Source organism: Dasypus novemcinctus, chromosome 13 (assembly GCF_030445035.2).
Source record: "Dasypus novemcinctus isolate mDasNov1 chromosome 13, mDasNov1.1.hap2, whole genome shotgun sequence".
NCBI classification, from domain to species: domain Eukaryota; kingdom Metazoa; phylum Chordata; class Mammalia; order Cingulata; family Dasypodidae; genus Dasypus; species Dasypus novemcinctus.
In genome coordinates this window covers 113,479,499-113,497,222 of record NC_080685.1, presented here as the reverse complement: position 1 = coordinate 113,497,222, position 17,724 = coordinate 113,479,499, and the positions used below count along the sequence as shown (strand labels likewise).

Sequence of the window (17,724 nt, the reverse complement as noted above, 5' to 3'; positions counted from 1 at the left end):
GTTTTTCATTAGTGATTCTATCTCTTCACTCATGATTGCTTTGTTGAGATCATCAGTCTCTTCTTTCATCAATGTAGGCTGCTTATGTATTTCTAGGAATTTGCCCATTTCCTCTAAATTGTCCTTCTTGTTGACCTATAGATTTTCAAAATATTCTTTTAGGGTAGTCTTTATTTCTGTGGGGTCATTGGTAATATCCCCTTTCTCATTTCTTATTTTGTGTATTTGCATCTTCTCTCTTTTTTTCCTTTTTAATCTAGCTAAGGGTTTGCCAATTTCATTGATCTTCTCAAAGAACCAGCTCTTTGTTTTATTCTTTCTATTGCATTCTTATTTTCTATTTCATTTAGTTCTGCTCTGATCTTTGTTCTTTCTTTCTTTCTTCTTCCTATGGGCTTAGTTTGTTGCTCCTTTTTATTAATTCCTCCAAGTGTGCAGTTATGTCTTCATTTTTAGCTCTTTCTTCTTTTTAATGTATGGATTTTATGACTATTAATTTCCCTCTAAGTACATCTTTTGCTGCATCCCATATGTTTTGATATTTTGTATTGTCATTTTCATTGGCTTCAAGGCAGTTACTGATTTCTTTTGAGGTTTCCTCCTTGTCCCACTATTTGTCTAAGAGTGTGTTGCTTAACTTCGACATCTTTGTGCCTAATCTGGTCCTCTGGCCCTTCCCGAATACCAGCTTCATTCCACTGTGGTCAGATAAATTATTTTGTATAACTTTAGTCTTTCTGAATTCATTGACACTTTCTCTGTGGCCTAGCATGTGGTGTTTCTTAGAAAATGATCCATGTGTGCTTGAGAAGACTGTATATCCCTCTGTTTGGGTGTAATGTTCTGTATATGTCTATTAGGTCTAGATCCTCTAATATATTGTTCAAAATCTGTTTCTTTATTGATTCTCTGTTGAGATATTCTTTCTAATGGTGATAATGATGTGTTAAAGTCCCCCACTATAATTGTAGAGGCATCCATTTCTTCACTTAGCTTTGCATTTCCAGTTTGGTCACTCCATCCTTCTCTCCCTGAAGGACTGCAAAACTACACCTACCACAAGAGGCCAATTGAAGGATGACCCCTCTGGCAAGCCTTCCCTAAATGCCCCAAGTAGTAAGAGTTTCTTCAGGCCACACTCTCTTTTACCCAGACCTTTTCCTATGCACTGTACTCCTTATCATTTGTTGGCTTTTCCCTCATATGTTTGTCATTAACATGGAAAATAAATTGATATTTGTGATATTGGTCTGAGTTCAGTGCTTGGCTCATTGATGGCTCAAAAATATGTGTGGAATTAGTGAAATGCTGAAAGGGCATGCTCTGGTCTGTTTGCAAAAGTCATCAGCTGCCTCCCCCATCTTCCCTAAACCTGGGTGGGCTCTGAGACCCTGACAGACAGACTCATGGACATTCCTCAATCCACGGCCAGAAGCCCTCAGGGAAAAGACACATTCATTTCAAGAGAGATGCCTGCCTCAAGGCCACACTGCTGGACAGCACCATTTCCTTCCCAGCTCCAATCAAAGCTTGATATTTGGCTCATACCTAGGAAAGGGGGGTCTGGACACTGCCCATTTCATAGGGTTGAGGGAGGATGAAATGGTGGTGAGGATTTGAACTCTGTCCAGTGTGTGACACAGACTTACTCCTGTGATCATTATCACCACTGAAATGGCTATTCTAGGACCAGACCTTTGAGGAAACTTCTCTTACTTTTCTTCACTGACTCTTGCTTCTTCATACCCCACAATGATACCCCCAAGACTCAACCATCAGTGAGGGAACTTGAAAGAGATCTTGTGTTTGAGTTGGAAAAATCAGCATTGGAAACATGTTCTTTGAAGCACTAGCCCTGCATCACAGCCTTGTTTCTGTGTTGCTCTGTGCCTGTATTTGCATCTGTAGAGTGGATGTAAGGTGCCAACCACATCACTCTGAAGTGCTGAGAACATGAAAGGGGGAACAAAGAGCATCAGACACAGATCTGGGCACACAGCAGGTACAGGAATGGGCAGTGCTGCCATTCCTACTGGATCCCAATTTTGTACCCTGGACTCTTAGAAGCCTCAACCATGGGTGACTGATGGACACCAGTGTGGCACAGATGCCCCATGATAAGATCCCCATGGGGCCTTGGACACAGAAGAGAAGACACTTGCTACTAAACCAGAGGCCTGATGCTGTTGTCTCATTCAATTATCTTTTGGCATCCATGGAAATAATTCCTTTCCTTACTGGATTCCTTTTGCAAACAAAATCATTTTGTCCCCTGAAGCAAAGACACCAGCCTCACCCACACAACATTTTGGAGAGCAGAAATCTGGCTACTGGCACCGCTAACTGGAGCCCCTTTGCCCATCCCTGTTGATGCCCAGGTTTTGCCGATCATTCTCAGAGCACCCAAATTTAGGAAATGTGGCTTTCTCTTGTTTCTTTAGATTATTCAGTAGAATAGCTACTGATGGTCTAGTAACAAGCCTCCCCATGGAGGACATGGCTCCCAGGCCCATCACCTGCTCATGTTCCCTGGTTTCTTCCCCCTCTCTTGTTCAGTTAGGATAATGTTGCATGCATCTTACTCATGGTGGCATAGAACCCCTGAACTCAACCACCATTCTCAAAGAGAGCCCAGTATTACAGAGGAATTTCCAGAAAAGGCTGGAAAAGGACAGAGTTGAGAGCTTTTAATGTTGGAGTTTTGATGATGGAGTTTTGAGGGCGCCCGGCGGCCAGCGGGCGGTGTCAAGGGCAGATGCACAGTGGCGCGAAGAATGCTGCGGAGACGGAGAGTGGTGGCAACGCGTCTGCTTTATTGAGGAAGACAAGCGTTTCTATAGGCTAGGGCGCTGGCGGTAGCAAGGCAAAGCCAATTAAGGCAATGTATGTGAGGGGAGGCCGCTAATTGGCTGGGGGATGGTTGGGGGTGGGGTACGAGGGTAAGGGGCGATGTGGGGGTGCAGATTGGCTTAAGCTGAAGGTGACCTCCGATTGGTTGTTGGAGGCTGTTGCTAGGTAAAGGGGCAGAGGTGAGGTTATTATTCTGGCGGGGGGTATAAGGGGGCTGGGGCAGAAGATAAGGGGAAGTTGTGGGTTGGGTTCTGGTGAGACGCGGGAGAGGCAGGCCGATTACCTAGGGCGGCCCCTATGGAGACCAGATGCTGGGTGGAGATAGAGGAGGCAGCCTTTACGGGCAAGAGTAGCAGGGGGGCGACAATCTACCCGCGCCAAGCACTCACCCAGCAGGAGACGAGGCCTCATCTCAACATGCTGGGCCTGCCCAACGATGGTAGCATGCTTGTTAGAGTTTGATGCTGAAGCTGGAGCCCCAGGTAGAAAGACAGAGCTGTTTGCCTGATAGTCTACAGCTGACATTGTAGAGAGAGGCAGAGCCTAGAGTGCCTCATAGTCTACAGATGACCTCATGGAGAAAACAGAGGAACTGAGCCCAGAGGAACCTGGGAAGCCTGAACCCTTGCAGATGTCGGCAACCATCTTGCACCAACACGTGCAAATAGTCTGTGGTGAAGGAAGTAACTTATGCTTTATGGCCTGGTATCTGTAAGCTCCTACTCCAAATAAATACCCTTTATTAAAATCAACCAATTTCTGGTATTTTGCATCAGCACCCCTTTGGCTGACTAACATAGGCAGGGATATGTCAGCTTTGGTTGAGAGACAGTGCTTTTCTGAAACCCCTTTGTGCAAGGCCCCCAGACTGGAATGCAGAAAGGCCCAAACCTAACATGGCCAGCAGCTACCATCCCTCCCATTTTCTCACACCCATTCCCAGGAGGCATGACCTGTTCCTGGTGCCCACAGCTGGCCAGGCCAGCTTGCCCCCGAGGACTGGGAGGGCTGTGCTGCATGGACTTCCTACAGACAGCAGCTCAGAGGCCCTGGGCCAAGTGAACCACCCTGGGTCAAATGGGTCAGACACTTGCTCCCAGCCCCAAGGGACAGTCTTGGCCCAGACCCCTCTAAGCCACCTCACCCAGGTGTCCTTGCAGGCAGGAAACTTAGCCAGGCCTGTCTGGGTGATGGTGATGGCTTGACAATGACTGGGCTTGTGTTTAGAGCCCACCCATCCCATTTCCCTGCAGCTTCTTGGAATGCCCAGAAACATCATTCCATGGTGCCCCCACCTCCTGCCCCACATTCTCTCTTCCATATGGAGCTTCTGGGTTCTGAGCCCTCTTGTTTGGCCCAGTATTGTAACTGGGAGTTAGAAATTAACAAATCATTATGATTACTGAGTCATACATAGATACTTTTTCTTACTTTCTGGTATATTATGGAATAGCCAAAAGTTAATCTCTAAAATTATGGAAACTCACTAGACTAAGTCTCAGCCCTTGCTTATACTTACTATCATGATGATTATCCTACACTAACCCCAATCCTTGTTTATACTTGCTATTGTAATATATAATAGTAATCACTCCATCTTCCCTTGTTTGAATCCATGAAAAACCCTGAACTCCTTAGGATCAGGGAGACAGATTTTGGGCTGATAGACCACCCTATCTTCTTGCTTTGCCACTTAGCAACAAACTTTCTCTCTTTAAAATTTGTCATTGGAGTGCATTGGGCAGAGAACCCTCCACTTTTGCTCAGTGATACTTTGGCAGCTCTAGTGAGACCAAGGGTCCCTAAGGAAAAAGGAATCTGCCTAAGGTTCTGGAGCCCCAGCAGGACAGGTGAGCACCTAGCCTTTTGCAGCTGCTAGACCCCGTTGGTGTAAAAGCTCAGCCGTTGGATTTTTCTTGCCTTGCTGGCACTCCAGGTCCCTCGCCGCTTTAATGTTTCAAAGGCAGAAACTTTCCAGTTCCAGATCTGGACATCTAACTAGATGAGTGGGTCACCAAAGTAGACGTGGATTGGGGAGTTTGGATGCAGGTTTGAGTCTCCTGGGCCTGGGTTTGAGGCCCTGGGCCCTGCTTCCAGAACAATCCCTCTTGCTTTGACCTCTACACCTTTCTAGTTTCTGAGTACCATTCTGTCCAGGGTTTGAGGCCCTGGTCTGAGACTGTCTGTTGAGTATATTCCTGAAGAAATAAGTAATCCAGCAATTAATTGGTATTTAGTAAAATTAAGTGTTTAATGTCCAGTTGTTAACTGATGTGTTGTTGAGATCATGTATATTCAGTCCTTTATTTGTCTCTCTCAAAAGTCAGTGTTAATGGGAAAAATTTAAATCTTATGTGTAAAGACTATTTCGAGAAATGTCCTTTCAGATTCAACCCCGAAGAATCTAATGAAGCCTTTATTTAGCTCCTCCTGTTTATTCCCCTTTGCTGAGCCTGAGAATGGAAATAACCACCCCACCCCACGCCACACCTGTCAGGGTACTCAGTTCAGATAGGGCCACTCTCTAAAACCAGCAGCTGAGCTGCTGCAAAGTTTCTACCCCTCTACGAACTGCCTACAGGAATAAACGAACATGGAGGCCCCAAAGAACCTATATATGTGCATATTTCAAGAAAAAAGGACACTGGAAAAATGATTGCCCTCCCATCCCCTGGTAACCACCCCGGCCCCCCCCCCCCCACAGCCAGAAGAAAACTGGGTGGCAATTGGCAGAGACCAGGAATGAAGAAAACACCACTTCCCTCAGCCTCCCACTGGAGCCTCAGGTGACAAGATTAAATGTAAACCCTCAGCTCCTCTAGGAGGAATATATGTGGTAGAGAGCTTAACTGCAGGTCATACCAGGAAAGAGCAAAAAATGGTGTTCACCTTAGTGACTTTGATGTGTTCTGTGTTTCTGTTTGTGTGTGTATGTGTTTCTATTTGCATCTGTCTGTTTATATATATTTTCACATCTCCAGATGGTAATGCCAAAGTAACAAACAAAATTCTTAAAAGAGCTCTATTCAAAGCACTTAAAAAAATTAAGTGCTCGTATATAAACTAGTACTCCTAGAGTCCCCAAAATTAGGAAAGTCGAGCTTTAGAAGCTCTTTTTAACTCCTCCTGCCGTCTTACCATTTAAACTTAAAAGCCAGAATACTCAGACCTTTACTAATTAATGAACAGGAAGGTCATGCCAAAATCTAGATAGACAAAACTATTTGGACAAAAAAAATGGAAGAAAAATTAAAACTCCCTGAAACAGAAAACAGCAGCACCCGATCCGAGGGCTCTTTGTCCCCTAAGGAAGCCAGTGCCTTTGGGGTAACTCCTCAGTCGGGCTGCCTGAGTCACAATCTTCTCATCTTCTGAATCTCCAGCTCTAGGGCTTTCCCAGTAGAGGCAGCTCTGGGGGAAGGGCAGGGCCCAAAATGATGAAGACGGTGTGGGTTTAAGTTAGAGTTCTTTATGGGGGTTTGAGGGGATAAGCACAAGGAAAATGTTATGGAATAAGCCACATTTTGCCTGGTTTATTCTGCACAGTGGGTTCCTGGATTGCTGTAGAGTTCTGAGGGAATTCCCACCTTGAGAATATTATTCTTTTCATTATTAAAACATGGGGATGGAAGTGGCTGTGGCTCAAGCAGTTGAGCTCCCGTTTACCACATGGAGTACCTGGGTCTCATCCCCAGGACCTCCTGGTGAAAAATAGAAAAGAGGAGCCCCAGACCTGCACGGAGAGGCACAGGCCCCCAAGAGGTGTGGTGACACGCCAAAAGGGCAATGATACAACCAGATAGCCAAAAAACAAAAGCCATGGGGAGCAGATGTGGCTCGAGAGACTGAGTGCCTGCTTCCCACATGTGAGGTCCTGGATTCAATCCCTTGACTCGGTACCTCACTTAAAAAAAAAAGAAGAAAGAAAAACATGTGTAGCCTCGGGGATAATTAAATAAAATCGACTTGTCAGGTAGGGTGAGGTATGGGAGCCCTGTGTGATATTACGTATGTTTGTTTTATATTCACAACTTTTACTATACACTTATTTTTATGTATGTTCATGTATAAATGATATACATCAATTTTTTAATGGAAAAAAAATTTAATCTAATTGCCAGATTTCACTAAGTAAAGCTCCTTGAGAGCTATAAAAAAGATTTTCCTGGATTATGCTTTGGACAAAATGCTACGAACAATTGTAGTATATTCTTCAAAGATCATATGCTTTTGAGGTTGTTCATTTTAGAATATTATGGAAACAAGGAGGTTTTTAACCTCCTGTGGAAGAAGAGAAAAAACATTTCTTACATAAACCATCATTGTTTTCATTTTAATCTACTTGGGTATGTTCTCCCTAAGTTTATATGGGGACTAATAAAATAAGCTAGCATTATGTCTATTAGATCTTTAAGATGACAAATGTAAGTTTGTGTTTAATGAGTTTATTTTGGCAAATGTTATTTTAAATTGATCGTATTTTGTAGGATGTATGAAAGCAATTCAGAGATCTTTTTTGGTAACTGAAAGCGTGCAGGTGTATCAAGCCTGCAGCATGTGCTTTGTTAAAGGAAAGAGTGTAGCTTTGCCCTGAAGTGGAATCACTGGCTTTCACAGAACGAGTGGTACCAATATGTAGGACAAGACATGAGCGGACATGGAAAGTCACTGAGGGCTTGCGGAAGGGAATTTTGTTTGCCATAGTTTCAGGGCGTGTGGTTTTCCTAAGGCAAATGCCTAGTTTTATGAAAGGTAGGAACATGCAGGCTGATCTGAATGGATATGGAAAATCACAGAGGGTTTGTGAATGTGAATTGTGTGTGTTACAGTCAATGCTAATTAAAATTTAATAAACTTATGATACTTTTTAACCTTAAAAAAGGTTTTGTATCAAACTGAGTGTTCATACAAAACTGAAGTTTGGTTTTCTCTCTGTTAAAATAATGACATTTTCTTGGATTATTAGTCTGCTCTTAATGAAAGCTTATAAAAAGTTGTCTCAATTATCTGAGTATTCTGTCCAGAAGACCAAGATTCCATATCATACCAGAATATGCTCGTGGTCTTGCTTGTCCTCTCCGGGAGGCATCAGGAACCGAACCCTGCACCACCATGTGGTAGGCAGGAGCTCAACTGCTTGAACTACATCCATTTCCCAGAACTTCATCTTCATCAAAAAGGGACTTTTAAAGAGAAGCAAAGCAAGTCTATTAAGTTATGTTCTGCCTGTTGATTTAATGTAACCCTGGTAAAAGTGTAAAGGTAAGTGAAACAAAGCTTCTGCGGATGGTCTGTGCCCAATCACTTCAGTATAAATTAATCATCAAATGATTTTTATTTCTAAAATAGTTTCATTTAAAGATGCTCCTAAGGGAATTGGGGCCTAGACTGTAAGCTTTTATAACAGTCACATTTACTCTGGGACTTTGTTATTTCTAAGTTCCGAGATTCTCTGCTCTTTCTCTGTAACCTAGTAGCTCCCTGGAACTTTAGGTGTCTGATGACATCTGAGACTCAGAGCTGAAGTTCTCCAGCTCTAAAGGTGCTGAAGAAGCAGCAGTAACTGAAAAAGACCACCCCACACAGCAAGTGTTAAAGAAGCTAAAGAAAGGATCAGACTTCAAACAAAAGGGGATGGGACTGATCTAGTTAAAGACTAAGGTGAATCAGAATCCAGAGTAAAAAGTAATGCTATCTGTATTTTTAACCTATAATACTTATGAGGACCAAAAAAGGAGAAATTAATTTTGTAAAAAAAATTTTTTTTGTAAATATCTGTAGCACACAATCTAATTTAATCTGTCTGGTCAGTTTATTTGAACAACCTAGCTCAGCATTATTTAACAAGGAACCTAAGATGAGGAATGAGATCTTGGTATTCTGTACAGGTTGAAGTAGTTTCCTGATGCATTTCAGAGTGTTTGGGGCATAAAATAAAAAGGATTTGCAAGGTCCCTTCAGGCACTGGGGCAGGAAAGCATGAAACTTGCCCACCTTGGGAATTCCTGCTATTCTGTCAAGCAGTAGGGGCTTCCAGTTTACCAAAACTGTAATCAGAGAACTTTGCAAGGCCTAAATCTAAGAATTGAGAGCAGGGAGACCTCTGAAAAGAAACCCAAGGAAACTCATTTTTATAATGAAGCCTAATTAGAATTAAACCTAAGAATCACTCTCTGGATGTTACTACACCAAACAAAATGAAAAAAAAAAAACACATTATGCTAAGTGAAAGAAATCAGACACAAAGTACTATATATTGCATGATTCCATGTGTAAAAAATGTAACTATAAATCAATTTATAATGATGACATTAGATTAGTGGTTATATAGGGCTTGGGAAGGACTGCTAAAGAGTACAGAGTTCTTTTTGGAATAATGAAATTGTTCTAAAATTTTTTGTTGTGAAAATGCACAACATTGTGATTATACTAAAAACTATTGATTATATACTTTGGACAGATGCTATGATATATGAATTTATCTCAATAAAACTACTTAATAAATAAATAAGTAATTGGGCAAGTATAGCCAGAAATAGTGGCTGTGTACAGTAGGGGAAGCATAGAGAGATTGAGGGGGTGAAGAATTTTCTTGTTAGTTTTTTTCTTTATTATCGAATTAATGAAAATGCTCTGTTGATGATTGAGTTGATGAATGTACAACTATGTGATTATACCAAATACCACTAATTATACATTTTGGATGATTTGTATGCTTTATTAATATGTATCAATAAAATTGAGGTATAGGGAGTAGGGCATATGGGAATCCCCTTTATTTTTTAATGTAATATTTATGTAATCTAAGTATATTTTTAAAAATAAATATATATATATTTTTAAAATTAACATTGATTTGTTAATTTTTTTTTTAAGTCACTCTATGGAAGCCTCCTTGTTGCTCAGATGTGGTCTCTCTCTAAGCCAAACTCTGCAAATAAGCTCACTACCTCTCCCCGAAATGGGACATGACTCCCAGGACAAAATCTCCCTGGCACCATGGGGCATGACTCCCAGGGGTAAGTCTCTCCCTGGCACTATGGGATTCTTGATCAAAAGGGGGAAAAGAAGTAAAACAAAATAAAATTTCAATGGCTTGATTTCAAATAGAATTGGGAGATCATTAGGGGGGTTACTCTTAGGCAGGTTTCAAAAAGATATTGCAGAGTCCCAAGCAACAGTGTTCCTGAAAACCTTAAGGACTCCTCTGGGCCCTGTCTAAAAAAATTATTTCCCCGATGTAATATAGTTATTTAAAACTATAAATTTCAATTTACTTATTAAAGATTTTTTTCCAGAGACTATAAAGCCTCTGGCTTGTTCCTTTGCCAGTTAAGCACTAACACCTAAGGTACCAGTCTCCCCAAGGATGGCAACCAATTTCATTCCTCTATCCCATAATGCCAACACCCCTTCTTTATTTCTTAAAGATTTATTTTATTTATTTCTCTCCCCTTCCCTCCCATTGTCTGCTCTCTGTGTCCATTCGCTGTTTGCTCTTCTGCATCTGCTTGCATTGTCAGGCTGCACTGGGAAACTATCTCTCTTCTTTGATGAGTCATCTTGCTGCATCAGCTCTCCATGTGTGTGGTGCCAGTCCTGGGCAGTCTGTGCTTTTTTCATGTGGGGCAGCTCTCCTTGCAGGGTGCACTCCTTGCACGTGGGGTTCCCCTATGTGGGTGTGCCCCTGCATGGCACCATATTCCTTGCTTGCAGCAGCACTGTGCACGGGCCAGCTCACCACATGGGCCAGGAGGCCCTGGGTATCAAATCCTGGACCTTCTCTTTGGTAGGTAGATGCTCTGTGAGTTGAGCCATGTCTGTTTCCCCCAACACCCCTTCTTAGCATGAAGAAGTTAGAGCACTGTCAAGATTGAGGCAATAAGCAAAAGGGAGGAAATGTAACTGAGAGTCAAGAATTAAAAAATGATTATGATTACTGAGTTGTTATATAGTTGCTTTTGCTTACTTTATAGTATATTATAGAAGAGCCAGAAATCAATACCTAGAATTACTGAAACTCACGAGACTAATCCCAACCCTTGTTGATACTTGCTATTGTAAGAGTAACCACTCCAACTTCCCTTGTTTGAATCCATCAAAACCCTAAACTCCTTAGATTTGGGTAGAGAGATTTTAGGCAGATGGGCCTTCTGATCTTCTCGCTTTGCCACTTAGCAAAAAACTCTTTCTCTCTTTGAAACCCCGATGTCTCCTGAATTTGCCATTGGAGTGCATTGGGCAGAGAACCCTCCACTTTTGCTCAGTAACAGGCTTCTACTGGGTTAATCTGGTAAACTAATTGCAATGATGGCATGATGCTGCAACAGTGGGTGCCAGGGGCTTAATGGATACATGGAGATGTATTTTAATTGGGGCCTGCAGAGCCCTAAGGAAAATGCATGACTAACGGTGGAATTTGGAGCACCATGGCAAGTCAGTGGGGGTGAGGGGCCCTTAAATTAGTGTAGAGAATAAAAAGAGTCCCTTACCTGTGGATGGGGCTTTAAAGATTTCTAACATAAAGCGCATCTCATAGGTGTTCACTTATTTAATTTCAGAATAACCCTATGGGAGAGGTGAGTCTCAATTTTATTTTTTATTTTTTTAACTTAAAATTTATTTTTATTTTTAAAGAAGCTTTAGATTATATAAATGTTACATAAAAAATATAAGGGATTCCCATATGCCCCACGCAACCTCCCATACTTTCCCACATCATCAACTTTCTTCATTAGTGTGGTACAGTTGTTACTACAGTTGATAGATGAACACATATTGAAGCTTTGCTACTAACCATGGACTATAGTTCACATTATCATTTACCCCCTGCCCCTCTGCCCCAATTTTATAGGTTATGACAAAATGTATACTGGCCTGTATCCGTCATTGCAATGTCATTGCAATTTCAAGTAGGACAATTCCAGTGTTCCAAAAATGCCCCCATGTTACACCTACTCTTTCCTCTCCCTCCCCTCAGAACCTCTGGTGGCCACTGCCTTTATATCAATAATAAGTTAACTTTATTTTAAAAGAAATTCTATGTTATAGAAAAGTTACATAAAAAATATAGGGGATTCCCATATACCCACCCCCTCCCCCTCTCACATTTTCCCCTATTAACATTTTACACGAGTGTGGAACATTTGCTACAATGGATGAACATGTATTGAAACTTTGCCACTAACTCTAGTCTATAGTTTACATTATGGTTTACACTTTGCACTGTATGATTTTACAGGTTTTGACAAAATATATAAGGGCCTGTATCTGTCACTGCAAAATCATGCAGCACAATTTCAACGTCCTAAAAATGCACTATGTTCCAGCTATTCTTCCTCTCCCTCCCCTCAGCACCTCTGGTGACCCCTGTCTTTATATCAGTGTTACAAGTCCTTCCATTGCTAGAATAATAATAAGTCCACTTTGGTCCATGGTTGCATTGCCCCCTTGTGTTTGTTCATTCCTCAACCGTGATGATTTGGGGATGGTGATGCCTGCTCTGCTTCAGATTGAGAGGGGACTTAGATCTTATGGGGCAGAGGGAAGGAACAATTTTCCTTGCTGTTGTAAATACTCTTTACTTTTTGGAATGGAGATTTCCCACTGCCATCATTTAGTTAGTTGTCCTGGGCAAGTCCGATGAACTGGAAAGTAGATGTTGGCTACAACTCTGCCAAGATTCAGGGCTCAACCAGCATGTGAACAGACCAAAGATTAAGTCTCTAGAACTTATATTTAATGGGTATAGTGCTAATTATAGTTTCAAATAAAAGGGGTAGAAGACTCGTGTATAGGGAAATTATAAATGAGCCTAACTCTGTTACAGTGGGGAAATAGGTTATCATATATTCCAAGGCAAGGCCCATGATGGGTACTGATTTCATGGGGTTGTGTGCCTTGCCCGTCGTGTCTGGATGTCTCTAGATCCCTCTGGAGCACCCCTCTTCGTGTTTTTATTTAAAGATTTATTTATTTCTCTCCTCCCCACCCCCACCCCCACTGTCTGTGTCCATTCTCTGTGTGTTCTTCTGTGTCTGCTTGTATTTTCATTAGGCGGCTCTGGGAACTGATCCTGGGACCTTGCAGAGTGGGAGAGAGATGATCATTCTCTTGTGCCACCTCAGCTCCCTTTCCTGCTTATGTCTCTTATTGTCTCTCCTTTGTGGCTCTTGTTGCATCACCTGGCTGTGCCAGCTCTCTGCATAGGACAGCTCTCCTGCGTGGGATGGCACTCCTGCACTGGATCACTCCTGCACCAGGCAGCATTCCCACATGGGACAGCACTCCCACATGAGTTTGCACTTGTGTGGGCCAGTCACCACATGGGTCAGCTTGCCTTCACCAGGAGGCCTTGGGCATCGAACCCTGGACCTCCTACATGGTAAACAGCTGCCCAATTGCTTGAGCCACATCTATTTCCCTGGAGCACCCCTCTTTGACACTTTGTTTATTGTAGCAGTTAGTGAGATCCTCCTGGGTCATGCATAAGCATAACCTCTGGAATGACTTCCCAACCCACTTTGAAATCTCTTATTTAATTTTATTTAATTTTTCCCCCTTTTGGTTCAAGGTCTTTTTCTAAATGCATTGCTGGTTAGTGCTAAGTAATAATCCCTTGGTGCCAGGGAGGCTCTTCCCCAGGAGTCATATCCCATGCCAGGGAGATGGTAGTGAGTGTGTAGTGAATTTATTTGCTTGGTTTGCCTTTGAGAGAGGCCACATTTGCATAATAAGGAGGTTTTCAGGTGGTAACCTTTTTGTTTTTCTTTTATTAATTAATTTATTTTTTTAGGTACCTGGACCAGGGATTGAACTAGAGACCTGATATGAAGTCGGCACTCAACTCCTAAGCCCCATTGTCCTTAGCTGTTGGTTTTTACCTTTTTTTGCTGAGTTGGTTTTTACATTTCTTTGCTCACTGTTTGTTATTGTTTGTAGGAAGCACTGGGAACAGAACTTGGGATCTCCCATGTAGTAAACAGGTACTCAACTGCTTGAGCCACATCTGCTCCCAGGAGGTAAACTCTTAGACAGTATTATTAGGTTAGGTTTCAATTTTACAAGAATAAGGTTCATAAGTACAAGCATTAATATTGCAGTCTTGGCATATTGGTCTGTTTTCTTTTATTAAGCACTGCCTATGTACTCTAGAGTCTTGCCACTCTATTAGAAAACATAGCAAGAGCCCCTGGGATGGGAATTTTACTATTTTCTTGGTTGCCATGTGGGTCTCCATCCACTGAGATAATACCCTATGACTACATGAACACATTCATATTCCATAGAGGCATGCCCCATGTGCACCCTTCTCAACACCTACCCCACCACGGCCATCCTGCACTAGTTACCCTCCCCCTGCCATCATTGTTAAAAGAACACTCAAAATTGTACTCACAACCACTGTCCCCAACCTCCCCAAAGTTCACCTGTTCCTTCCTCCAGCCCTCCCCCCAGCTCTATGGATAGTCCAACCCAACCCCTAACCTTGCTCACACTCACACTCCAGCTTCACTGTACCATTCACATCACTCTACCACCATCACTCCATCCACTACCAAACCTCCCCCATTCACCTCATCATAGATTTTACCCAGATTGAGCATTGGCTCACCACTCGCTACTCACTTTCTCTCTCCTGGTAAACTATCTTCCATATCTACCTTTGTGAGTCTGCTCAATATCCGTAGTTTGTATCAGTGAGATCATGCAATATTTGTCCTTTAGTGCCTGGTTTCACTCAACATAAGATCTTATCGATTTAACCATGTTGTCACATGTGTCAATTCTTCATTATTTCTTAGTGCTAAGTAATATTCCATCATATGTATATACTGCATTTTATTTTTCCATTCATCCATTGAAGGATACTTGGTTTGCTTCCAACTTTTGGCAATTATAAATAATGCTGCAATGAACATTGGTGTGCATATATCTGTTCACATCCCTGCTGTCAATTCTTCTGGGTATATACCTAGATGTGGGATTACCAAATAATAGGGCAATGCTATACTTAGTTTCCTGAGGAACTGTCAAGCTGTCCTCCACAGTAGCTGCACCATTCTACATTCCCATGAGCTGTGGATGAGTTTCTATTCTTCCACATCCTCTCCACACTTGTAGTATTCTGGGTTTTTTTAATAGCAGCCAGTCTAGGAGGTGTAAGATGTTATTTCATTGTAGTTTTGATTTTCTAGTGATGTAGTGATGTTGAACATATTTTCATGTTCTTTTTAGCCATTTGTATTTCCTCTTTGAAAAAGTGTCTATTCAATTCTCTTGCCCATTTTAAAAAATGGATTTTCTTTTTATTTTCAAGATGTAAGATTTCTTTATATAAGCTGGAGATTAGGCCTTTATCAGGTAGATAGTTTCCAAATATTTTCTGCCCTTGAGTAGGCTGCCTTTTTACTTTCTTGAAAAACTCCTTTGAAGAAGAAAAGCTTTTTAATTTTGAGGAGGTCCCATTTTTGTTTTTTTTCTTTGCTTGTGCTTTGGGTGTAAAGTTTATGAAACCATTTCCTATTACCAGGTCTCATAAATTACTCCCTATATTATCTTCTAGGAGCTTTATGGTCTTAGTTCTTATATTTAGGTCTTTGATCCATCTTGAGTTAATTTTTATATTGGGCGTGAAATGGTGATCCTCTTTCATTCTTTTGGATATGGATATCCGGTTCTCCAAGCCCTATTTTTGAAGAGACTATTCTGTCCCAGGTGAGTTGGATTAGTGGCCTTGTCAAATATTAGTTGGCCAAATATGCATGGGTTTATATCTGAGCTCTTAATTTAGTTCCTTTGATCAGAATGTCTATCCTTGTGTCAATACCATGCAGTTTTATCCACTGTAGCTTTGTAGTATGATTTAAAGTCAGGTAGCATGATTCCTCCAGTTTTGTTTTTCCTTTTCAAGATGTTTTTGGCTATTGGGGGCCCTTTACCCTTCCAAATATACTTGATAATTGGCTTTTTCAGTTCAGTAAAAAAATGTTGTTAGAACCTTTATTGGGATTGTACTGAATCTGTCAATTTGGGTAGGATAAACATCTTAATGATATTTAGTCTTCCAATCCATGACATGGAATATTCTTCCATTTATTTAGGTCCTCTTTGATTTCCTTTAGCAACGTCATCTAAAATCCTTTACATCCTTAGTTAAGGTTATTCTTAGCTATTAGATATTTGATTATTTTAGTTGCTAGTATAAATAGAATTTTTTTCTTGATTTCTACCTCAGATTGGTCATTATTAATGTACAGAAATGCTACTGTTTTTTGCATGTTGATCCCATATCCTGCCACTTTACTGAACTGTTTTATCAGCTCTAGAAGCTTTGTTGTAGATTTTTCTGGACTTTCTACATATAGGATCATGTCATTTGCAAATGGTGAAAATTTTACTTCTTCCTTTCCAATTTGGATGCCTTTTATTTCTTTTTCTTGCCTGAGTGCTCGAGCAAGTACTTTGAGCACAAACGTTAAATAAAGAGCAGTGACAGTGGGCATCCTTGTCTTGTTCCAGATCTTAGAGGGAAAGCCTTTAGCCTTTACCATTGAGTATGATGTTAGCTGTGGGTTCTTCATATATGCCCTTTATCATCTTGAGGAAGTTTCCTTCTAATCCTATCTTTTGAAGTGTTCTTATCAAGACAGGATGCTGGACTTTGTCAAAAAAATATGGAACGCTTCATGAATTTGTGTATCATCCTTGCGCAGGGGCCACACTAACCTGTGTCATTCCAATTTTAGTAGGTGTGCTGCTGAAGCAATGCTGAGTCTCATTTTAGGCTTTCACTCATTCATATATTAATTTATTCATTCAATCATTCAGTGCCAGGCCCTGTGCCCCATACTAGCTACCCCAAGATGGAAACACAAGCTCCCCAGTCCTTTTACCAGGAGGCAGTGTGTTCATACATTATGTACAAGACAATGGCCAAACAGGAGGAAACAGGAGGAAACTGAGGCTCAGAGATGTAGTGAGTGCCCTGTCAGGACCCTTACCTGCCCCAGCCTTCTGACTCCTGGTCTGTTGCTCTTTCTTCTATACCAGCGCTGACCAAAGTGGGTTCTGCTGCTCTTGTTTCTAGGGAAGTTCATTGGTGTTCAGAGAGAAAAAAAGACTTCACATCAAAATGGTTTGGAGAGGGAAGTGGATATGGCTCAAGTAGTTGGGCACCCACCTACCATGTGAGGGTTCCCAGGTTTAATTCTGGTGTCTCCTAAAGATGACAAGCAAAACAGCAAGCTGACATGACAGGGTGGCAGAGTGAGCTGACATGACGAGATGATGCAACAATGACAAAATGAGAGAGACAACAAGGAAACTCAACAAGAGACAGCAAGCAGGAAGGGGAGGGAGCTCAAGCCATTGGGCACCTTCCTCCTACATGGGAGTTCCTGGGTTCGGTTCCCAGTGCCTCCTTAAAAGAAGATGAGCAGACAAAGAGAGCATACAATGAACAGTGACCCAAACAAGTTGGGCATAAATAAATAAATCTTTAAAAAAAAAGGTTTGGAGAGGAGAGGAAAACAGATGTAGCTCAGCCTGCTTCCCATGTACAAGGTTATGGGTTTAATCCCTGGTACCTCCTAAAAAAATAAAAAGGTTTGGAGAACACTGGGTGAAACAAAGCATAAAAGATGTTTTCCATTGCAGGACTTCCCAGAGCCTTTAATATAGTTTGGTGGGGATGCAGTGCATAAGGTGTCATGGATCCTTCTCCAGCAGACTCTTCCAGGGCTGCGTTCTGGGGAAACACTGACTCAAAACTTCCCTTAGTGTCCCATTAGTTCTCTTTCCCACAGGCAACTACTTCTCTCATCCACACAAAGGCTTGCTCTGGGCTAAATTCTGTTGAAGACCTTTTCTCTC

The 17,724-nt window shown here is 41.7% G+C and overlaps 1 pseudogene; it reads right to left on the bottom strand.

The window, feature by feature from the left end:
- Positions 1–16,520: 16,520 nt before the first annotated feature.
- Positions 16,521–16,618, bottom strand: LOC111764728 (U6 spliceosomal RNA; annotated as a pseudogene).
- Between the last annotated feature and the right edge of the window lie 1,106 nt (positions 16,619–17,724).